Consider the following 26105-nt stretch of genomic DNA (forward strand, 5'->3'; position numbering starts at 1 on the left):
GCTTTATTTTCTTAACTATTACTAGAGAAAGCTCTTATGCCAAGGTTTGATTTTTGTTTCATGGTGCTAGCAATGCTATAAACAGCAACAATTACCCCTAAAGTATTGTCTTAAGCTTTGATCATTCGCCATGCTTTTTTAGCCAGAATTTTGGTCGTCAAGTTTGCTGAAATCGTTTCTTGATCCGAAGACAAGCCTTTATCGTGCTCTTTGTAAGTTTTGTACAGTAGATTAATACTTAAATCTCCACAAGCTAATTTCTTGGCTAGTTAAGTAACCGGTCTGCAATATTCGTATCAAGGTACATGCAGTTCTACAGAAAGTTCAATGATATGTATATTTATAAGTCCACAGTTGTAGTGACAAAAAATATTTCTTACTTTTACGTAGTTTTTAAGTACTTCACGATAAGTGAGCTCGAAAGCATAAATAGAGTAACATTTATAGTTTTATCAATCAGCTCACAGTTACTAGAACTGAAAAGCAGAATACCCATTCTTTCGTCATTGATTTTAACAGCCTTATGAGCAAAATTAGACAACACGATGATAAATAATCTTGAAAGAACAGATGCCATCGTAATTGACAGTTTTATGTTTTCGTATTAGCCAAGTCAGCAAACAGTAGAAATGAGCTTGGTGAAACAGAATAAAAAACTTTCTGTTGAACTTCTGAAGCACGATAAGAAAATTAAACGCCATGGAAAGTTGCTACCAAATAAAATAACAGCTATTTTTTGTGATTCATCTAACTGTAAAAAAACAAAAAGTGTGTTGGCATTAATGCCTTACCTTAACGGACTGAGATTCAGCGATTAGAACATGTTTATCTATACTCCAAGTTTCTTAATGCGCCAAAGTATAAGTTTCTTGGGGTAAAGTATTTCACGTCTTTTATTTAAGTTTGGTGGCTCTATTTAACAAAATGATATTTAATGATATTGCCTATGAAAAAAAAAAAAATGTTTAAAGGTTCTTCTATGCTTAATTTCTGTAGAATTTAATAAAGATAATTGAAGCCTCTTAGTGATATTTAAACTAGATGTTATAATCTTAAAAAATATTTATCATAGTCATGTTCGTCTGAGTATGTCGTATAACCAATTAGAAAAATTATTAGTAAGCTGTTAGGGACCTGAGAAACATTATTTTGTTGTAACAGACAGGGACATAGTTCTCAGTAATAGTAGACATGAAGAAGCATTTGATTCCTTCGCTATAAATATAACTTATTTTTATTCAGTATTTTAGATGTAGGCATCGGTGGTTAAAGAAATGAAAAAAAAAACCTTGAAAAACAGATTAAAAAGACTTTCAAGCCTGTTCCTGTTCCACTTTAAAAAATCATCGATGACCCACAAAAAGTTTAAAACATCCAAACATTTGCTCTGAATCACCTAATATCAACGCGTCAATGTCCCAGTCATCTGATAAAAAAAGTGATAATAAAGAAGATATTTAATCATCGAATGAAACTATCAAATACTGTGATACTGCTGTCGAAAAAAGTGACGATAATGACTCAGAGCATGATATCGATGACATGTACCTATGAAGCCACATTTACGGATACGTAATATAAATACTCCGAGACTAGATTGAATTTATAAAATTATAAAAGCAAAAATGGACAACATAAGCTCACTGTTTTGTCTATATTTATTCAAATGAAATTAAAATAAAGGAGATCAGATACACAATGACTAGTAAATTAATATAGTCACTTATAACACAGCATACTGTTTAAAAACAGTAGAAAGAGGGTGCTTGGGTACCAAAGTATAAAATGATACTTTTATAAAATGAAGGGGTAGGCAACCTTATTATAAATATAAACTTATCGTCTATGAAACAAAGTTATGTACAAAGGGGGTACAATTATTATGGAATATGTATTCCTATGTTTATTGGGTGTACTTTTCATAAATATTTTGATATTTAATAAATCAACAATCACGAACTATATATAACGGAGCAATACAACATCAGCGATCTGTAAGCTGGCCAGTACAAAACTGCGCTTCCTTCGAATCTTCTGATGATTTTAAAAGAACTTTCTACCGTCTAAGCTGATAACATCTTGCTCACATCTGTCACGTACGCCTTCATGCTTATTTCTACTTTGGATTCAATACCAAAAATATAATAATAAACAGAAGGTAAGGAACAACTATCCTCTTGTACCATACATTTTTAAAGGGTCTTATTATATGCTAGAGACTGCTTCTTCAGGTCACTTATAACACATAGATTTTTTCTTATATTTTATTTAAATTTAATACGTATATTAAAAATAGCACAAAAAATACCAACATAAAATTGCACCTCGCTTAACTATACCTTTTTTTTTAATGTTGTGTTTTAAAAACACTAATTTGACATGCATTAGCATTATGAAATAATTACGTAGACATTGAATTTATAAAGTCTGTAGCAATATTCTAATTTTTTTTGGTATTAAAAATTAGTTGTAGGTAAATGATTAAATTTTTCAGACTGATCAATAAATTTTTTTTTTTTAAAACAAAAGGAAAAAAAGTGGATTATGACATAAAAGTGTGTATGTAACTACAAATATATAAGAAAGGTAATTTCCAACGTTGCTGTATGTGTTGGCGCTCTTTTCACTTCTCTGAACTTTTTACCTGATAACTGTCATGCACGTCCTTAAGTCAAAAAATTACCTTTGGCACGAATAGTAAAATTTTTCAAAGGATTAAAAGCAAAAAAATCAGCTAATGTTTTTATGGAACAAAAAAAAAAAGTTTAAAAAATTTCTAAAAATTTTTTAAATGATTTAAAAAATTGTCTTAACAAATATTTATTTATTGTAAATTGAATAGATAAAAAATGGAAATGAAAAGAATAATTAATACATAGGAAACCTGCTCTGCTGAAATATACTTTTTTATAAGTTTAAAAAGAAACTGTTTGGCTAAAATAAAAATGTTTAATTAATGAAACATCTATTTAACTATCTAATTTAAATCAAAAAAGATTTTTTTTTGGTTTTTTAAGGAGAATTGGTTAAAAGAATAAGACAAAAGAAATAAAATTGAAAATGTGTGCTATGGTGGTGTGGTGCGGTGTGGTGTGGGGGCACCGTCACAAACCAGTATCGTGAGGAAGCGGCCGTGAAGGGGGAGTGACATGCAAAGTTTACTTTCGTTACACATTTTTCTAAGCTCTATAATCTAAAATTATTTATTTACTTTTGCCCATAACATACCTATAGAACATTATTTTAAGAATGTAACAATAGATTATTCAGGTTATTATGAACAAATATAGGAAATTTTAAGTACGCATAAAAGTAATCTTTACGAAAATACAACGAGTTTTTCCTACAATAGCAAGACATTTTATTGTATTAGAGGCTGAGTATTTAGTCAAACATAAATGAAGAAGTTAAGCAGATCCATTCCTTTATCGGAAATTCTAAAACTTATTACGCAAATAGACCAGGTTTACCGGAATGACCCTTACAAACTGATCAATTGGCTCAGAGAATTAACAGTAAAAAAATACCGAGTTATCCTACTCATACTAATAAAATAAATTTAATCGAAAAGAAACTTTTTAAAGCTTATACTTATGTTTTGTTATTTACTTTGCTATAATATTGAGATGAGCATCAACGTATTCAGACGTAGATCAGCTAAGTCGAAGGCAGCAGTTCAGATCCTCAGCGAATCGGATGTATGCTAACCACTAAAAGTCAAATTCTCTCAAAAAAAAATAAAAGATTGGGCCATGTTACATATGCTTTTTGAATCGGCACTGACATGAATCTCACTACTTTCCAGAAAAAAAAAGTTTTATTCTAGATGAACAAGAGAAAAAAAATGTTTAGTTAAGCAGTTTACGTTATGTATTTTCAGAACTAATACTTAATTTGCGGCCTGAAATTATTACAATCAAGGAGATTGTACCTAATATTTTTTACATTACTTGAGAAGACAGTTAAAAGAAATAGAACCACTACTGGAAGTGCTTTGTGAACTTGCAAGACTCAACTACTTCCACTGAAAGTTTGATGTTCAGCGCTTGGATAAAACATGGAGAACTAATCGTGTGGAGATGATACCTGATGCTTATGAAAGTTGAAGTTATGCATATTTGCTAATAATTATAGATATATTTTCTAAGTACGCATGGTCTGTACCTGCAAAGACAATAATCGTCAAAGATGTGACTAAAGCTGTAAAGTAGACATTAACAGAGGAAAGAGTCCCAACTTATTTGCAAATAGATCATGGCAAAGAGTTTAACAACATAAGTTTCTAAAGTCTGAGACAAAAAAACAAAATTTATGAGGACTTGACGTACAGTAACCCTTAAACGTAGATATTTCAACGATATAATCGTACCCTAAAGCATGATATGTGGAAAAACTTAAGCACAAGAGGTACTTAATTTCGAGTTGCTTAATATTATACAACAGCTAATAATTCCTTACAATTACTGAAAATACCAAATGATTACTTAAAACCAAAAGATATTTCAGTAAATATTAAAAAAATTATTTTGCAAAAACTTATACATTCGAAAAAACGAACGATATTAAAATTGAGAGTTAGTGATAAAGTACGTGTCAGTAATACTAAACAAGTCTTTGAAAAAGATAACATGCCTGACTGATCGTCATAAATTCTTACTGTAACCCAAGTAGCACTAACAAAGCCATTCATTAACCATTTAAAGGATTATCAGCAGCGGTCAATCTCTAGTGGCTTTTACGAGCAAGAACTACTAAAAACCGAGTATACACAACTTCCTGGTTAACTGCGGTATTGTTAAAGAACAAGTAGTAAAGATTATTGAAATAAGCCAATTTCGAAGTCTAGTACGAGCAGGAACTGTAGAGAACCATGCATTCTGATACTTACTCTGTTAGAGAAGTTTTCTGTTGTCAAAGAGATCAAGTACTAGTCTAAGTGTTAGGCTTTGGTTATACCCATAGCAGTTAGAATAATAATAACAAAGAATTAAAATATGTCCTTAAAAAACTTTCTAAATTTAGAAGTCGTAAAAAATGTGTACTTAATTTTTTATAGTTTTGTAATGTTACTCACTATGTGTGCATACAAAATATTTTAGTATATCGAAAAATGTTAAATTTTACATGTGATTTATTGCGATAAATAAGATTCTTAGACACGTTACAGAAGGTATAATAAATTTCCTCCACGCAAAATTATAACTACAGTAATAAGTTTTTTTTTGTATTTATAAAATTAAACATTTATAAGTTACAAAATTTAACACTGATACCAGTAAAGTGAATTGACAACTCCTTCATATTGATCGGTTCTAACAAATTTTTGAATGACAGCTGATTAGTCCTAAGATAGTTAGTTACTTGATCAGGTAAAAAAAGTTTCTAGAAGCTGTTATCTACTGTAGTAACTTTCATGTTTAAATCATCTGAGCTTTTCTCTGATTGATTACCACATGAGTTTGCCCCTTAACGATTTCGTAGATCTTGTTTCTTGAAAGAAATCTTCCACAAACTTGTCAATTAAATGCTGCCTAATGAGCCATCTATGACATGAGAAAATTACTTGCTTTTTCAAAATAGTGTATATGTATACATAAATACATGAGAGTAAGAAAACACGTTAAAAATCTTTGTGTTTAAGATATGCTACTTAAAACAAATCTGTTAATTTATGTCGAAATTTTACAACCTTAAATATGTTTTTTTAAGAGCTTATTATTGAAAGAAGCTGCTTGCGTTCTATAATAACCTAGTCAATACTTTTAGCTGTTCACTACAGCTCTGACTTAGCTATACTTAATAATGCTGCTAATGATGTAGGGACTCTCTTATTGCTGGAGGAATCGTCTCCTCTACAATGTCTGATTTTCTGTTGGATGCTGGCTTGGAATAATTTTTTAAACACTTCATAACTTTTATTTACTCTATTATTTTGATCCAAAAATGGCCACAAGGCAGTTTATTTGCGGTGTTTCATTAAAGACAATTTAGCGAAATCACTAGGAAGCGAGTTTTTCCTTGTACTTTTGGTAAGGACATTATCCGTAACTTCTGACGAAGTGCTTAATGGACAACGCTGCGATTATCAATAGTGAAAATAATTGCAAAGTGGTAATAAAAATAATAATAAAAATGGAAAAATAAAACAAAATGGCAAAGAAGGAGAAGAAGAACGGAGAAGATTCATAAAAAGCATTGAGCCGCAAGGAAATTACGTTTACTCCAAGAGGCGTAAATAAGAAAGCAGCACAGGGCCAGTAAGCAACCCCTCAACACCTCGTGTAACCTCCCGAACGATGTGCGTCTTTTTGAACAGACCTAGAAGGAAAGTGAGAGCTAATGGGCGTTCGAATTTGCTTATTGCAAATCATCTCAAGGAGATTCGCATATGCCTGAGTAGATGCGATGCAATGCATCCTTCCAAAACATCTGCTCAGAACTTTGAAAGTCCAACGCCCGTTAAAAGCGGCTAATGATCGCTTGGGCCTACTAGTTGCGTAAATTACAGCTCCCTGACTCTTATTTTATGCCAACAGCTATTTTTTTTAATACAGGGATGACAGGGAGTCGCACCTTGCCCATTTAGACAAGGTGTTTCGAAAACTAAAGGGAAAGCGTGTAATACTTGGCATTAATACAAATGCTGAATCGTCACTTTGGAGTCCAAATGGTATAAACGAAAATGGCGTAGCTTTTAAAAATCTAACAGCAAACCACGATTTCGCGATCCTAAACAAGGTCACTAGACCACCAACATATGAGTCAAGGGGACGGAAATCTTAGATTAACGTTACCATAGTAAGCTCGTTGATAAATCATAGAATCTTTAATTGAAGAGTGCGGAGTTTGTTGATAAGTGGTGAGCATAAATCAATTTTATTGAGTTTTAAAACTCATCTTGATAAACGCGAAAGTCTCTCCACTAACTCCAGGTTTGATTTAGGCAAAGTGGATTGGGAAAAATTTAAAAGCAAACTAGTAAGATTATCAGTTAAGAGACTTAAAAACCTGGAACGGAATGACGTCAATAAAATTAACAAATATGCTCAAGAGTTGAGCAAAGTTATAACCGATGCATAAAAATATGCCATACATAAAAAGGGTCGTCGGAGAAGACAAAATTCATGGTGGAACGAAGAACTAGCGATAACTAACAGTAAGCTTAACAAAACTTACAGTATGCTCAAATGATACCATGACGATGCCTTGGTGAATGAGTACAGAGTCCTACTAAGGAATTATAAAAGCATGATTGGTCACGCAAAAAATAAAAGCTTAAGGAACTTTGTAAATATAGTGGAAAACGAAGATGTGTTTGGCTGCGCTTATAAATATATGGCAAATAAGAAAATTCCCTGCACCACCTTTAGCGCTCTCCAAACTAATGACAATTATATATTGTCAATGAAGCAGATAGCTCAAACTCTGCTGAAAACCCATATACCGGATGACGACAAAACTGACGATTCCCCAGAGCTTATTCGCATGAGGAGGGAGGCGGAGGCTCTTTTGGAAATGGAAGACGTCCCGGCCTTTTCTACTCAGGAGCTCAGATTTGCCACGAGGAGTCTAAAGAATGGCAAAGGACCCAGGGCTGACCTAGTGTAGGTGCAAGTTATTAAACGAGCAATTAGACTCCTCTTGGAACAGTTTCTAAAATTCATGAACGCCTGCTTAGAGAAGAGTTACTCTCCCCAGGAGTGAAAAGAGGGAATTTTGACGATCTTGCTAAAAAGTTTCAACATTGATCTCGTAGACCCTAGCTTATACTGCCTAATAAACCTTTTTCTGGTAAACGGCAAACTCTTGTAAAAGCTAATAGTCACTAAACTTAACAGCAAAATACTAAAGTTTTAAGGTATTTCGACTCACCAGCACGGCTTTAGGCCCCAAATGTTGATAGAAGATGCCATTGTAGTACTTAGATGGGTGGTGAGTGAATTCACCAGTCGATATACACTTGGAAATCTGTTTGACATAAAAGGTGCATTTAATAATGTACAGCATTCTGCAGTTCTTTCAGCTTTGAAAGAAAGGGGATGCTATAAGAACACCTGCCGGCTTATAAAAATCTTCTTTGAAAAATGACAAGTTTTTCTTGAGTGGGTGTGCCAGTCCACCTCTTAAATCGAAGCAAAAGGATACCCTCAGGGCTATGTGCTTGGTCCCAGGTGTTGGAACCTAGCATTCAATCCGTTGCTTAAAAGATTAGAGTCAATACCTAACGTAGAGTTTCTTGCCCACGAAAATGATCTCACCACAGTTGTAGGTGGAAACTCTTAAAAAAAAATTAAGAAAAAAGGCCAGGAAGTCCTCAATGAGGTCATCGAGTGAAGCGAAAGTGTGAAACTCAAGGTCTTAGAGAAGAATACCGAAGGCATGTATCTTAAGATAAATAAATTTCAAAGAAATGGTCTAAGAGCAATGCCCAGGCCTGACAGACCTGAGAAATCAAGAAGAAAAAAGGGTGCTCCACTGTTATGGACACCAATTATCTAGATTAAAGGCATGAGTTTGGAAGTAAAGAAAACTGTCAGGTATCTGGGTGTCATGATAGATCAGGGTATGAGCTTTAGAAACCACTGCAAATACCTTAGAATAAGAGTGATCACACTTTTTTACAAGCTAAGGAGACTTGCAAACAGCAAAAGATGGGACTCAAAAAGTGGTCAGAGGGCAACGAATACTTTGTGTCGAGTCAAGAAATCTTTGCCACTTTCTCAGAGCTTTGTAGATCCATCGTAAAAAACGTGGGCCCTAGATTAGTGGGACAAGGATGGTAGAAAATACAATTATTAAAATTAAAATATATAAAAATTAAATATATACAATAATTAAAATTAAAGAGAGGAGTCCCATAAGAGCTGTAAGGAACCTGGTTGAAGACGTTGATCAGGGTGACTTGGGAGACGATTATTGTAGTTTAAAAGGGACATTTCTCTCTCCTAAGAACAGAAAAGTAAGGCTAAAGAGTCACGAGGAGCTGAGCCTACAGAACAGGCGTTCAGAAATGGCATCTGATGGCAACCTTTGCATTGGATGAAATGAGCACCCAGACTACTGAGACGAAAGATCTTGACCAAAACTAAAGCCATACTGAAGAAGATGAATAAGTTGTTTTAGTAAGAGGTATGAGGACTGGTACGGACATTCAAACCATTAAGAAATTAAAAGCAAAGAGCAAAAGACGAAGGACCATTAACAATGCCATCCAAGTACTAGAGTAGACGAATCAGAGTGGGTGAAATAGCCTCACAGAAGGCTACAGAAAAGGCTACAAGCAGTTCCTGATTTTAGGTTATCAAACTTTTGAAGGATTAAAGAGTGAACTTCTTGGATGACAAATAGAGGAATGATATGAGAGAACTTTTGGAACAATTAGAGGATTGCCAAGGAAGTGCGGAGTTCAGCGACGAAGAGCTCCTGAGCGTACTATCGTACGTATTATCGAAGGAAACGTGGCTAAGTAAAGCCTAGAGAGACAAAACAAAAGTCGAATTCGAAAGTAAATAGAAACTTTGTAAGATCTTCTTCTAACTTTATTCTACTCTTTATTCCGTCAAGAAAGAACTTATTAAAACTTCAAAGTGTAGAAAAAGCCAGAAGTAAAAAATTTCAAATGTACCTTTGAGGTAAGAACTTCGGTTGAGAAATGTGATTTCTTTGACGTAAAGCTGTTTTTTTTTTTTTTGGTAACATAAGTGGTTTAAAAAATGCCTATTATTTTTCCTTAGGACGAAAAAATTCCACGTTGAACAAACTGTCAATCCATATAAAAATCTATCTTAATACTATTATACAGGCTACTTTTATTTAAAATCTAAAGACAGATAACAGCTTTAATTCATACAACTCTGTAAGAATACTGATGTAATAAGGAGCTAATAGTTAACTAAACGTATTACCAACTATACGTTAATAAACGTATTACCAATCAAGCAACTAATGTATATTATGTGATGCTCTTAAAATGGAGAAGAAATATTCAAAAAATTTGATGTAGTACAATTACACGTTAAACTATATTTATTACATCAATTTCATCTTTCGTTCTTTGTCACGATTTCTTAACAAGATGTAACAATAACAGACAAATATTTAATGTAGTTCTTCAATAGTACAATCTAACATAATCCTCATAAACTACATATAATCTTCTTTGTTCATGGTAGTTGTATAATTTAACACATTTGGGACACATTTTCTAATTCATTAATTGAGCTATAGAGCTATATATAATATGAAGTTAATGAATTAACTTTATACAGTTAATAATTATTTTAATAATTATTTTGAATTATGACGACATTTGTTCCATAATTCTTTTGTTTCTTATACATAAAGGTTGGGTGGACTTGACATACTGGGGGATTTAATTATTTTTAATATGCAACTTTGAAATAACTTATCAACTATGAATAGTCTGTTTCTTCCATTTCCGACCACCTAAGTCACCTGCTGCTATTCCAATTCTATGTTAAATTTTGTTTTCACTGACAAGTAAGTATCTATAAAAATTAATATAAGACTGAAAAGACAGCCCATAGTCATTTGACATTTCAAATACATAAAAAATCTTTTTTTAATGTACATTCAACAAGTAGATATTAATAGTTTGATATTGCGTACTGCAAATAATCGTATACCCAAATATGTCATGTCCACCCAGTTAAGTTCTGCTTACATTATATGCTTTCTAAGACAACTACAATTTAGAGAAGGACATGTATGACAAATATTGGATTGCTGTGCTGATTTTCATGCACTGGTTTTTTTTTCATGGGAGTGGGTGGGTCATTCTAAGAACCTCCCTTGTCTACTACTTCATAGTCACGTAAGGGATAAATTTTAAGTTTAAAATAAAACGTCTGGACTTACAATTTTGCGTATACATAACTAATAGCAAATGCGGTAGAGTGGCGAAAGACTTGCAGTTCGAACGATAAGTGCAGTGACGCAACAATGAGTGTCACTAGTAATTAGATGAATGACTATTAGGAAATTTTTGTTTTTTCTTTGTTAATGAATATTCAGAGATTTATTGGCAATTGGCTGTTCTTCTTTTAACGCAGGCAACGTTAACAGGAGTTGTGCAGGAGTTGACTCCCAGTGCTTAATCGTAGATACTTGGTCGTGACTTTGGCAATACTCCATGACTTTCCAGTGAAAGGTTTTCTCCAAGTAGCATCCTCTCCTAACAAAACTTGGATATCCTCCCTAACTAAAAGTGGTTATAGAATTAAGGATAAGGTATCAGAGTAAGTCACCCCAACTTTTTCCCACCCCTCTTCCATCCCTTCTGCCAAGTGCTCAGTGACAAGAGTAATGTCTGCTGACGTATACTGAGCACATAGAAGGTATGTTACTACAATACACACAGAAAAAGTGTTTATGCATACATATACATAAAAGAAGTAGTGTACATACATATTTATGTTTACTTTATAAAACTCAGTTAAATAAACATCCGCCTATATCTAAAATAGGCTGATTAATTTTTAGATCTTAACTAAAATAATTTGTTATTATTGATTTTTCTCTAAAGTACATAACACTATTGAAAAAGATAAAATGTTGAAGTATTTTTACTATCGTACTATTTCTTTTTTTTTTTCTCTTTCTGTATATCTTATTATTTTCTAATAGGCTTATAATTCAATAGACGTACATTCCAAATCCTCGGGGTGCTAACGAAACAATTACAAGGAGTTTAGATCAAGTACCAAGACAAGAGAAGAGGCGCCTTGAGCTTAAACGTTCAAAGCCAAGAACCTACCCTTTACCATCAATGCCATAACGTCGTTGTCCTCAACGACAAACATTTTTTCTTTTCTTTAGTTTCTTACGGTTAACTTTTCATGTTCCACCGGTAGTGGCAATACCTTGAGGAATTGCAAGTCTTCTTATGTTACTAACTGTTTTTGGATAAAATGTGTAACTTTTTTGTTAAGAGTTATGGTTGCTATTTCTGCTATTTCTCCTATTCTCTCATCTGTCATTATTTTTTTGTCTCCTAACATCCTGAGATTCAGTTAAAGCTGCTTTGCCAATATTCCTGCTTCTGATATTGCTCCTAATGCTGCCTGCGGTAGATGCGATATTCTTCTAATCACTGAAAATACTCTATCTTTTGCTATTTCAAATTTTTGCCGCTAGATCTCTGGCCAGTTGCTCTAATTCTTTAATTACTCCTGATACTCTATTATATTTACTTATTCATTCTGATCAAAATTTCATGCTCTTTTTCTGTTATTTTTTCTGCCTTAGCCTTAAACATGTTTATTTGTAAAAGTGTCTGTTCATGATTGCCAAACTCTTTAACTCTTCTTTGCTCTTTCAAGTAATTGATCGTATAAATTGTGTTTGAGAAGTCTGCTTCCCTTTACTTCTGAGTCTTATCCTCATAAGACTTTGATACATGCCCATAGAGTACTTGTACTGGTCCTTTCTTGCTGTAAACTTTTTGTCCCACCATCACTCTATATGCTGGTTTGACATTTCGCAGTGCCTTAGAGACAAAGCGAATAGTCACTTTTGACCGCTCTGAGCATTAATTTTTTTTCTTGCAGTCACCCTATATTTTTTCTTCATTTATCTGTTCTCTTGTATACACTAATTTAGTTCCCTTGAGCATTTTATTTTAATCCACGTACTATATGACTGTCTACGTTTACACTACTAACTAGACAATCACTGGAATAAATACCCGGGACAATAACTAAAAGATTTTTTACATGTATAATCAGATTTCTCTTGAATAGCTCTATTTTCCCCGTTGTTTTCTTAGCAGTGCAGTTCTTAGCCTTCAACATAAAACAGACATTTTATTCGTGATTCTTACATTTTTTTCTTTTTTTTTTTTACACATACATATATATTTAGGTAATTTATGTATCAAGTTTGTGTTTCAAATTAATAAAATAGTTCTCAGTTAAACTTACGGACATAACAAAATAACATATTTCTTCCTTACTTTTTACTATTTACGCATTAAAAATGAATTTTATCTGCTGATTATTTGAGTTTATTTTAGTAAATAAACATGTACATATATATCTTCCTATATTATATAGTCGTAAGAGTTATTCCCGAGTATTTTCGAAAAATACCATAGTCTTCCGAAATCTGTGAAATATACTTTAACATATTATTTTCATACTAACAATTAATTTTATCATTTTTTGAGGCTTTAAAAAATATTAATACAAACCTTATTTTAAAAAAATTACACTTATAAGACAATAAAAGGGGGGGTTGGGACGTGGGGCGCGCAGGGGGGCGGAGGCCCACAAGTATATATATCCATACATGTTCTTCCAAGTCAGAGGCTTCAGCAATAGTTCCTTGTTGTGACTCATTATCTGTTGTCGTTAAAATGGATGATAAATTTGGTTTAGTGGTGAAGAGACTAGGAAATAGAGATTTATCTTTTTGGGGTATCGGTGCTTGCTAGTTCTCTTCATCTTTCAAAGTATTTAGAATTTCTGCATCATCAGAGTCTGAAGTGGCCCTGGGTCTGTCAGGAGGATGTGAATATTGTTTTTCTTAAGCTGAGCACTTAAGTAACCTTTAAGCTGTTGATGGTCCATTGAGTTATCCTTGCCCTCCTTCTATTTCTGGTGGTATAGTGAGAGGAGAATTTTAAGAGCCTTTTTCTTTGTCTCGAGCTTACGTGAGCTTTATTTGCTTATATTACTGGCCCTATTAGCACGTGCAATAGATGTCTTTGTTCGTCGAGGTATTTTCAAAATAGGCTTTAAGGGTAACATACGGGACTGTTATGCCTTACAATTACTAGATTTACTGTCAGAGCTCGAACTGTCAGAGTGACTACTACTTTTGTTACTGCAAGATGTTGAAATTTTTTTACTCTTTAACACCTCTGCTTGAAATATATATCACCTATAGCAGTATTTATTTCATAAGAATCTACAGGGTTACACGATAAAGCGTCAGCATTTGCATTCAAACGTCCGAATTCTTACCAATAGGTGTAGTTGTACCCGTGGAGTTTTGCTCTCCATAAATTAAGGCGACTCATCGGGTCTTTCATTGATTCGATCCATCTTTGACGTTCGTGGTCTCCATAAATTATAAATTTTCGTCCGTATAAATAATGTCAAAAATATTGTATGGCGGCTCTTAGTGCTAAACATTTTTTTTCAGTAGTAAAGTAATTTTTTTCGCATTTATTGGGAGTGCGAGACATGTAGTCTACAGGATGGTCTTCTCCTAGTTGTCCTTGACTTAAAACAGCACTGAGAGCTTAGTTGGATGCATCGATAGTTAAAATAAACGGTTTGTCGAGATCGACACATACAAGTACTGGGCCCTCACACAGGGCTGATTTCAATCTTTCAAAGCTCTCTTATTGAGTTTTAGTCCAATCAAATTTCTGACTGTTCCGTAATAATAGGGTTGAAGGTTTTGCAATTTCAGCATAATTTTTGATAAATCATCTATAATATCCTAGGAGTCTAAAGATTTCTTGAATTTTCGTACAATTTGTTGGTATCGAGAAATTTTTAACTACTTCGAGTTTCTTGGGATCGGGTTTTACTTCATAACCACCTTTTATTTTATGTCCTTCACATGTTTTTTCAGGCGTTCAAAAATTGCATTTATCTTACTATAATGTTAAACCAGCATCTGACAGTCTATTGAATAATTTGCTTACTTTTATTTTATGTTTTTCTTATGTTTTGCTATATATTATAATATAATCTAAAAATATAAATAGTTTTGTGCATTGCAATCCCAATAATACAGAATCTATAAGTCTTTGTTATAAAGCTGGTGCATTGCATAATTTGAATGGCATACCTGTATACACCTAATGTCCATAGAGAGTACTGAAAGCTGTTTTATGACGATTTTCTGGAGATACGTCAATTTGATGAAATCCATTAGCTAGGCCAAATACTGAAAAAATTTTGACCGGCTTATTTGCTCTAATATCTCTGTAACATAAGGCTATAAGTAACCACCAGGAATAGTTTTAGCCCTAAATTTTCTGTAATATATTACGAGACTATTTTTTTCTCCGTTGGGCTCTGGCTTTTTGGGGACAACCTAAAGCGGACTTCTGTACGGTCTAGAAGAGTAGCTCATGGTTCCTTATTGTAGTAATTTATCGATCTGATCTCTAACTTCCTTGTGTAGAATAGAAGGGTATCTCTATAGTTTAGTAAAAATAGGTTTATCGTCAGTTGTAAGTATAATGTTGTTCATATGACGTACGTGGAGCAGCATCACCTTTGACGTAGAATAGATGTGAATACTTTTTTACAATTCATCAAAGTTGTTAATAGATTGTCTTATTATGGCTATGTTTGCATAAGGCTCCGTTAGTTAAGTAAGTTAAGGTCACGTGATCGTTTATTATAAGTGCAAAGTAGACAATATGATGACACCGTCTCATTCGCACTTATCATAAATGATCACGTGACCTTCACTAACTTAACTAACGTAGCCTTTTGCAAACACAGCCCCTAATGATGCAGGCAAAGCTTTTCTGTAATACATTTAATTATTTCCTTTATTGTTATGTTAGGAACATCGTCATTAAAATATGAGTCAGAAAAATTTTCTGAATCATCTAGATTGAATGGTACGAGATTTTGCAGAGGGATCTCTATTTCTCGTGGCTCTTTCCTAGTGCTTACAGCCATCGTAAAACAGCGGCCTTTATCGTATGTTACTGCTGCGTCACCTATGAATATATCTGCAGTAGTTTTTATCAAACGCAAGTATGCTTGCCCGTGGCTGTTACTTTGCGTTACAGGAATTTCTATGGGAACTCTCATTCTTGCTGGTATTTAATATACATGATTTCGACCATAGGTTACTCCTGTAGGTTAAAAATGTTGAGAAAATTGAAGAAATTCCGAGTTTTGTTCTTTTATGCTAATATTTTCTATGATTTTATCAAAATTATTTTCATAACTTATATATTCTGTCATTGTATCCAACAATTTAAGCCTACTTTCTTAGTCACTTTCTCTTACAATTCTTTCTATAAATTAAATGGGACTTAAAGGTCTCCTTGTTAGTATCAAGGCTCTTGCATAATAACAAAGCCTGGCCCGGTCTTCGGCTAGAAATAAATTTCCTTATATTTCTGTCTCACTGAGGGATGTTTTTTGTGCTAAGACGTGAAAAACGTGATTGTTATCAAATATGTTTAACGATACTGTCCCTAATGTTATGATATTATGAAAATTTGATCCAATAAGAGCAACTTTTGTATCAGTATTTATAATAACATTTGGTAGCAATAAAGATATTTTTATTGCATTGGTGTTAGCTCCTGTATTTATAATTAAAGTGTCTTTGCTTTCATTTAATTGTGAAATTTTAAATCTTACTGTCGGTGCATTGCTAATTTTTCTTGCGTCGGATACTCGGGCGACTGCACGAATTGGTTAGTCAGTGAACGCTGATTCAAGTCTTCACTCACCACTGCGTCTGGGCGACGAGCACCGTTCCCGTTTAAAGAATGGTCTGGCTTAAGAGAACTGGGTTGGAAATTTTGCTGATTATTGAAAGAGTTCAATCTTGAGCTAATGATTGTGTCGTTTCGCAATTTACGTGGTATCAAAACGTTTTTGTAAGTGCAGGAATAATTTTCCGTTAGAGAAGTAAACAAGTTACCAAATACACAATGCAGTAAGCTTGTGTGAAAGGGGCAATTAAAAAAGGCTAATAATTATTTTTGGTGTTGCATTAGTTGTGTGAGGCCAAAATTTCGATGTTTTTTCCACAAATCACTCAAAGGCTGGTAAAATTGCATTTCATTTGATTATTCAAACAATTTTACTAATTTATTAATTGAGTTGTTATTTTGATATGGAAGAGCTGGGTGTTATACTATTTTTCCGTCTGAATTAAACGTAGTTGAAAGAATTTTTGTGTCATTAAAGTTCTAATAATAAGATATATTATCGCGATTGTACATGTTGGGATCGTTATAGTAAACTTGTTGTATATTGTTTTGATTAGGCTAAAAATATGCAAATTTTTCTTGTCTATTTTGTTAGTGTTCTGATTAATTTGTTCTTGCTGTAGGGTGGAACTGCTTAGCAAGGTACGTAAGTGAATTTTGATGGTATTGTGAGTATGGGGAAAAAATATTTTTCCAACTTTTTCTGATTCTATAGCTACTTGTAAAGCACCAGCAAACGTTTTTGGTCCGTTTGACATTATGTTGGCCTTGAATATATCGATAAGGTCGTGCATGAATTCTTTACGGCCAACCATTTCTAGATGTAGCTTGGAATCAGACTGTTTGTTGTCAGGAATGTTATTGGAAACGGCCTCTATTTTAGCTGCTCTAGCGCCTTAATTAATGAGTTGGTAAATTCTCTCGTAAAAATCGCGAACAGTTTTTCCCTGTTTTGTTTGAGAATTATTAATGTCGGTGATATATTGAGCGTAAGTCTTAGAAGGAGCAAAGTAAGCCTGTAAATGGGTTATAAAATCGTTTTGTGTATTTATTGTTAATCCATCTTGACAACTTCTTGATTTACCTTTTAGCCTGAAAATGACAGTTCTTAAAAATATCGTCCTTACTTCATTTAAAATAAGGGACCTACCATTTTCAACATCTTGTAAGAAATCTCTGAGAAGTGTATTTTGACCACTATATATTGGTATATGTAAGGCAGCTTGACTTATACAAAAAGCTGAATTATTTAGGGCTACGTTACGTGATAATTCCAGGATCTCTGGTAACTTTTCAGCTTTCCTTACCTTATATTGTTGTTCGAGGAACTGTACTCTAGTAGCTATATTTGCTACCTTGCTCACATTTTCAATTGTCTGATTCATTATATAAAAAAAGTTCTTGAAAATAGATGAAGGAAGACAAAAAAGGAAATTTAGAAAAACAAATAGAAATAAAAACTTGATTTAGCTTAAGCTTTTAGAATTATTAGTAGGTTGGGCTTCCTCGCACATGCTGTGTATGTCACCTGTATGTAAAGCTGTATACAGTAGCAGCGACTCACTGTGTTCAGCACTGCCTCACTTTCTGAAGACCACTTGTGCTGCATGGACGCGCTCTCGCTATCAAAAACCTACGGCTGTTTGTACTACCCAATACTTCTGAATAAAGTTGTATTTTGTATTCCTACCAATTTTTACTTCACGTGTGCCTCAGCCAAAACTCTGCCCACTTACGTAATATTTAACAAAAGTAAAACAAAAAGCTTGGTTCTCCACAAGAAATGCTTATTTGTAACGCCAAAACTTCCATAAGTGAAGGGTGAAACTTATAGATTCGTTCTACTAAAAAAATAAATTTAATTTTTGCTGAACAGGAACCAGCTATTGGCTCAAAGGCCATATTTGCTTTTACTTAGACTATACTTTTCTTAGAAATAGTTGACTCAGCGTTGTGGTGATAGGTTTCACCAAACGATTTGTATAGAGTGGTGTACGCTGAGCTGGCGTTGACTTACTATTAGAGTTTATGTCTTATGCCGTTTGATAGCAGCGTATCTGATTCGTCATTTTGTCTCACGTCCTTGTAAAGGTCTTTGTCTATTTCATTTTTTCTTGATATTTAATTTATTTATTAAGGTGAGAACTACGTGTAAATCAACAAGAATTATGAGATCTTGAAATTTTTCATGTAATTTAGTTATTAGAATGTTTTCGAATTAAGAAAATTAATTTAATTAACAACCGAGTTGTGTCTTATCTGATGATTTAATAAATTAAAAAAAGCCAGAAATAGGTAATTTTACAAATAGTATAAATAAAAAAGTTTTAAATTCGCAAATGAAGTGTTATACATCTTAAAGTTTCCTTAACTTAACTTACTTCTATAATTGTTGGTGAACCACTGCTTGTGTGCACGCAGTCACAAGATCTTACAAGGTTGACCGCAACGATGATCTTAACCCTACACAAGAGTACTCGTGGTGATGAGAATAATTAGCATTCTGTTTTTAACGTCGGAACCCAAGTTGACGGTCATTTCTTTGTTTTTCCTTTTTGATTTACTCTTAAGGTGAGTTTACAGTGGCCTGGTTTGCTCGAGCTTTTTTCACACATCTTAGTCACCGAACTATGTCTTACATTTGCTTGAAATGCATGCCTTTAACACGTAGCTTAATCACCGAATTAAGTCTTACGTCCACTTAAAAGACGGAACGGAACTTACTCTCCAATCTTCATTGCTACTTTGAAGCACTTGATGATAGAGAAAAGGCGAATATTGTTAAGAACTAGGAGTTACGATACTCTTGCGTTTAAGGAAAATGCGTTAAGTTGGGAATCCGAACGACCAATCAGAGCTTAACGATATTACTCTCGAACGACACGAGCACAGTCATGGTGCAATACTTACACAGTAATTAATGATTAAAACTGCTGATCCGTCGTATTTTACATTAAGTACAAGTTGCTGTCAAAATTGTGTATGATATTTCTTGTGTACATCCGCAGTAAATAATGTTAAAGTTGTTGATTAATCACATTATTAGGTGCTCTTGTACGAATTAATTTTGTAAAAAGAGCGTTTTATAAGATTGTTTCAGGTTGCTCGTGTAGTTCGAGTTTTACGATGGTAGCATGTTTTAAAATAAGTAAGTTACATATCAAGTGATTACAGAATCAAGTATACAGCTCGATGGTTCGAGATCGCCGAGCGTTTGCTTTTTATAATTTAAAAATGAAACTTTGTGCTTTGAAATAATAAATATTAAGTATATAACATGGGATGTCATACTCTAATCATAAATGCAATGGAACGTTTTTGAATATTCTTAAATAGTAAAATCGTTGTTTCTCTCGATGAATTTTGCATCGGTGCATTGTTTGTTTTGAATTCGACTTTTTTCCATTCTAACAATAAATTTTATAAACAAGTTTTGGGCTCTTCAATGGATTGTCACTGTAATCCGGTGCTGTGTGATCTTGTAAAGCGTTTGCTTAAGATTCCATGCTTATAGAAGTTATCTTTTAATGTTCCACTGTATGTACGGTGTGCGGATGATGTCCTTATATGTGCGCTGACTCAATATATCAACTATGCTTAAAAACATTTTTAATAGCTTTTGTCTAAAATTACATACTAAAAATATCATACAATTAACTGTTAAGATATGTAATAACAACAGCATTAGTTTCTTGGATTTGGAAATTATAATTTAACAAAATGTTACAGTACTAACTAACTAGTACCAAAATCCCACGCACTTTAGCCAACACATTAGTAGACTTTTCCATTTAATAAGCAGATACTGAATTACATAACAATAATTTAAAGTTGATTATTAAATTTTTACTAGCTAACAACTATCCGAAAAGATTTATTGGTATACTTTTAAACGAAAGAATTAATACCCTAAAAAACATTAATATGATTGACAATCGCTATTGAAATAATGGTAATTATAAACTCATCTTATCAGTACTGTATATTTCTTACTTCCACGGTCTTATCAAATATTATTGTAAGAAGCTGCACATTAGTCTTATATTCAGTTTTAACAATAAATTTCATTTAATTTTTTTACTTGGAAAAAACGTAACCAGTCCACTTAATAAAAATAATGTCATTCACCACATACCATATGTGAATTGCAACTGCTGTTATATTGGTCCAACATCAAGAGCTGTAAAATTAAGCATGACAGAGCACAAAATTGAATTAGAGAGAAAAAGCGATACATCATTTTTATAAAAACATAGCATTAAATTGACACATAATTAATTTTTAAAAATTAAAAATTTTAGACACAGAACAAAATGACAAAAAGCGCCTTTTTTCCAAAATGTAAAATAAACATTACTTAAATGATACTATTGATAGACAACAAGGTACAGAAAAATTTTAAAATTCTTATAAGTCATTTTACAAGTTGCATTTATAGTATTAGGAAAACATGAGCTGTTCATGTGCGTCTCACAAGGTACTGCTTGTGATTCTTTTTTGATTGTATTACGTGCGTATATTATGTCATTTGTGTTTGTGCAAGGTATACACAAGCAACTAATCTTAAAACTCTGACTGCATTACGATTTTACATCCCTTTCGTAAGAGTCAGAGGTATGTTATACACTTTACTTAATTTGCGTTTATTCTATTTACCAAAATTTGTAATGTGAATAATTTTTTATTACTCATAGATTGTTGTACCTGATAAGGGCTGGGACACTATTTTAACAGCCAAGACGTTGTTTTGTTTTTCAATAAATACAAAACTTGACATTACTGCCATTGGACGTTATTTTAAATTATTTATTAATTGTCATCGGACGTCCTATTAAATTAGAAAAAAAATATATTTAACAAAAAAACAGAATGATACATTTTTTTTTCATAATAAAGTCTGTATATTTTTCCTTTTCTTATGTGTTTTCATAAGAAAAAATTACCTAACCTTATTAGTTTGAAAATCTGCATATGCAGAATTATTATATGTTTCAATAAACAATTCAACTTATTGTTCTTTCTTTACTTTGTGTCACGTACGATATCATAGCTACATGTACGTGCACCTCCTCTTTTTGGAACCTACTGAAGATGATTGTCGTGAAAGAGAGCAGAGGGATAAGTAGATAGGATGCTAAAGGGAGCTCGTTTTCTGGTTGGAACTTGCAAGGACGAAGGTCTTTCACACGCGACGCGGTCTTCCCTCGTTTTGCATAAATAAAGAAATTGATACTAGCTTCTTGACTATTTACTTCGTGTGCACCCCAAGACCATAGAATCCTATGCAACAGTTTGGGTATCAGCAGTGGGATGATTATCGCAATTCAGTAAAATAAAAGTAAGATTTCTTATTCAGTCTTTGACAACGGTCAAGTATCGACTCTCACGATTTTTTGGGAAACACTCACAGTGTCATGCTATGGAGTAAATAGGTAACTGCTATGAAAGGGATCAGCAAAACAAGGAGTTGTTGAAGTACGGAGAAAAGCAACTTCGAAGCAAGGACCAAGGTAAAAGAATACTTAGGACTACAACAGTAGATCGAGCAAACAAAGATGTTAAGGGTTTTGATTGCCATCGTTCTAGCCAGAAGCACATGGTAAGCACTAAGGACTATAAATAAACGAAAATATTTATATTGACCCAGGGGTTCTGCTAAGACTTTTAGTATGATATAAATTTTTTTTTTTTATTCTATTCATTTTGCGTTCGATATCCTTCTCATGATGTCAGTGCCGCATCACTACAGTAATTTATCGTGTGTCAGAGAGATTTTGGATCGTAAGAAAATTCGATAAGGTTGAAAGCGAGGCAATATTAAATAAATAAATAATAACAAGACAAGACACGCAATAGCAGTTAAAATTAAACGGGCTCACAATCGTTGAGTAACGCAGAGAATTTTACAGGAATTTATAAGAAACTGAGCGCTCCCATACATGCAGGAAATAAAGGATAACGTAAAAGAATAATAGTATTTCAACAATGAAAAATTTCGACGAAGCGCAAAGTGACGTAGTTAGTGTTAGGGAGGATGAAATCACCTCATATCTCAAAAATGAGTCAGTGTCAGAAATGCTGACCATATTCTTGGAACATAGTCCGGAATACCAAAAAAATTAGGAAAACATGAACAAAAACAGCGCCTTTTAGTGTTAACATTTAAAAAAAATATGAAACCGAGTATTGTGAAAGAAAAAGTCGCCCCAATGACTCTGCAAGCAGCAGGGCCCAGTTCAGAAAACTCTTGTATGGGTAATACCGTAGAATGTAAGTCATTCCCAAAAGATTCGGGATATGGGGCCAGAAAGATAATAAGTGTCTGTACGATAGATAGGGCAGTTTAAGCGGAAAAATTACTCAAAGATTTCAATTATCAAAAAAAAGCACGACAAAACTTCCGACAGATTTTCAAAGAGTTTATAGCACAAGCATACGGGGGATTTGCACGTACCCAGCAACTAGGTATTTTGGGACCTGTCGATGAACTGACAAAAGTACAAAATCAAAGTGCAGGATACCAAAAGAGAGCACCGTTATTTGATTTTTCCTTGCAGAGCAATAATATAAATGGAGAATTTCTGCTTCATGAACAGCATCCGGTCTAACCAGGTATGGTACATACCAGCCCCATAGCACACCAGCAAGCCAAATATATGCAGCCCTTAAATGCACAGAACATACTAGCTCATGTAAATAGTGCAACGGGAGACATCTCAATATTTAACGGGAATCTAATTAACTTTCCGCTTTTTAAAAAAATAGTATAGATAGCGTAAACCGCAATTTCACAGCTAATTAAAAAATATTTCATAGGGACTTAAGGAAATAAGTTAAAGAGTATAGGTGCAGACCAGTTTCATGCGCAGCTTTCACTATTTTCTACATGGGGGGTACGGAGACGCTATTAGCAGAGTTAAAAATGTTAACGCAGTATCCAAGTGAATTAATTTCCTAATATTGCAGCTGGGTGCAAAGATTATGTGATAAAATTATGATAAGCCATGGTTCCAATCTCCACCTAGGGAAAATAGAGAAGACAATACTGAAGACGAATTAAGAAAAGGAAGTGGCTAAACAATTTGTGTATGGCCTCAGGGTACCGTGGAGTTGAAATGTAGCTGGACTTAGGCCCGTGACGATGGAGGAAGCTATAGAAGCAGGCACAATCCTAAACAATAAAATGGGCTTGCGTGACATGGGACAAGGATCGTACAATTCCTATTCAACACAGAAAAGTTATCACGGAAATAAAAGGTATTCAATAATTGGTGCATTGGCAATCAATGATGCACAAATAAAAAGTACAGACACCAAGTACGTACTGTATAGTAGACTATAAATGGTGTTCATATTCTAGAGGACACTATAGACACTCTACTAAGGAATGCAGAAAGCTAATAGAAGATGCACTAATTGGAAAATTACGTGAGGCCACACCTCGATTAACCAGCCAACGTACTGTGCGAAGAATCTACCGTAGAGGGGAACAAGAGGGGAACTGCGTATAACAACTCATCCTATGTTACGCGGCAAAATGGTTTCAATTTCAATGGTTATAATAATTATTATTTACAACAACAAAAATATAAGGATGGTCATAGCATGTGCAATAATAATAATAACTATAGTAAAAACAGTAACTATTATAATAGTTACCATAATAGTAACAATAATAACCACCCGTTATCAGCCAACGTTTATAAAATGATTATGTAGGTAATTATAATAGGATGAACGAAGCAAACCAAAATTTTAATAATCGAAGCAGATATAATAATAGAAATAGGGGTAATGGTTATAGACAACAATACCAACATCAAACGGGTTATTATAACCAGGGCCAACAACGAGGAAGTGAGGCTACCACAAATTTTAGGAAGAAGTTGCAAGACGCAAGAATGAACCTAGGGAATTGAAACTCCAATAGTGCTCGATGCCATCTTCAAACATCAAGCATTTAGCAATAGGCAATAAGGTGATAAACGCGCTCAGTGAGGTGGTAAAGGTGCAGCAGGCACACGAGCACACAATGAAACGCACGAAGGTACAGGATTTTTTCTGGACCATAGATATTTAATTCTTCATATACTGTTTGAGGCAAAATCCATGTACTAGAAGTTTTTAAGTGCGCTGAATCCAAATCCAAGGTCAGATTTAGTTCATCATCCTAAGGTTTTCCCCTAGCTAGGGATTAAACCCTAGGTAATTGCGTAATCCACATTTACTCTCATGATCTCAAAGAACCAGGTACTCAGACGTTGCCTAACTCAGGGGCTTACACTAAGTTCTTGTAAAACGAGATACACTCATGAAAAATAACTCTAGGAATATAAATTTGATACGACAAAACTCCTAGGATGTCTAAGAATTTATAAATTATTTAATTCTGGACGCAACCCTAGTCTTCAAGCTTTCGAGTGCGCTGAATCGGAATCTGAGGTCAGATTTAGTCCAGCACCCTCAGGTTAACCACTAGATAAAGAAAAACCTTGCAAATAGTATAAATGAGTTATTTCCGGGGCTCTGAGGTTACCTTATCTCCAAACCAGATTCCAGACAATAAGAAGATTATAGATTCTATTGCAGTGATCTCATATCATATGAAGCTGTGGAGTACCTCCATTCGAAGCTTTTATAGTTTGGAATGGGTATACTTCTCATCAAAGAAGACAAAAATCTGAAAACTCCTGCTACGACGGCATCTTATGGGGACGATGACGACTTCTCCAATGGAGATATGTAGAATGATTTGCTTCCTAGAATGTTATGGTAACGAAGCCAGTGAAGGCACGCTGCCCTGCAGGGGGATGTTTGAGTGCGAGAATGTTGCCATAGTATGTCTAAAGACGAGTTGACATTGTCCTCGTCAAAGTCAGAAAGTCCTTATACTAAGCCCTGGAGAGATGTGAGGGTTATCACCTCCAGGACAGCGGACTCACCTGGGATCAGGACAGAATCCCAAACGTATGGGGCTTATTACAAATTTATGGCTACTTCAACTCACAAAAACCAACCTCCAAAAACTACAAATCAACCACTTCACAATTGCCCAAATAACTTTAATGTCTTCTGCTATGTCTGTAGGAAATTTAATATCCATAAAAATGAGTTTTCTATTGGTCACATATCTGATGATCTAAAAATCTTATCCATGATTTTGGGACAACAATTCAGATTCACCAAGACACCCTGCTATCTCTGTTTATGGGATAGTAGGGATCGTGAAGGCCACTTTAAAAAATCAAAATGGTATTCAATACTGATATTTTAAACAGGAACACACAACATCGTCACTAAGCTCACGAAGCCACTCGTGGAACCTTCAAAAATTTTGATTACCCCACTTAACATCAAGCTTAGACTGATGAAACAATTCATCAAGGCACTTGATAACACTAGAAATTGCTTATAATATTTGTGTCAAAAATTCTTTCAAATTTCAGGTGCCAAGTTAAAAGAAGAGATTTTTAATGGACCTCAGACACGCAAAATGTTGAGGGATCCTCAATTCGTTTTAACAATGACAGATCCTAAAAAAATTAGCTTAGCAAAGTTCTCAAGAAGTTGTCGAAAATTTTCTAGGTAATAATAAGAGACATGATTCCAAAAAAAAGTTGCAAAACTTGTTACAAACTACAATAAGTTAGGAGGTTACATG

General features: G+C 33.8%; 1 protein-coding gene across 1 annotated transcript in view; it reads right to left on the bottom strand.

Moving 5' to 3' along the window:
* The window catches only part of LOC149373255 (uncharacterized), an 830764-nt gene that overhangs the window by 483926 nt on the left and 320733 nt on the right, over positions 1 to 26105 (bottom strand). The gene's annotated exons all lie outside the window — the stretch shown is intronic.

Source organism: Copidosoma floridanum, unplaced genomic scaffold (genome assembly GCF_036245765.1).
Source record: "Copidosoma floridanum isolate Cflo_tuat_1 unplaced genomic scaffold, Cflo_Japanese_pri ptg000034l, whole genome shotgun sequence".
Classification (NCBI taxonomy): domain Eukaryota; kingdom Metazoa; phylum Arthropoda; class Insecta; order Hymenoptera; family Encyrtidae; genus Copidosoma; species Copidosoma floridanum.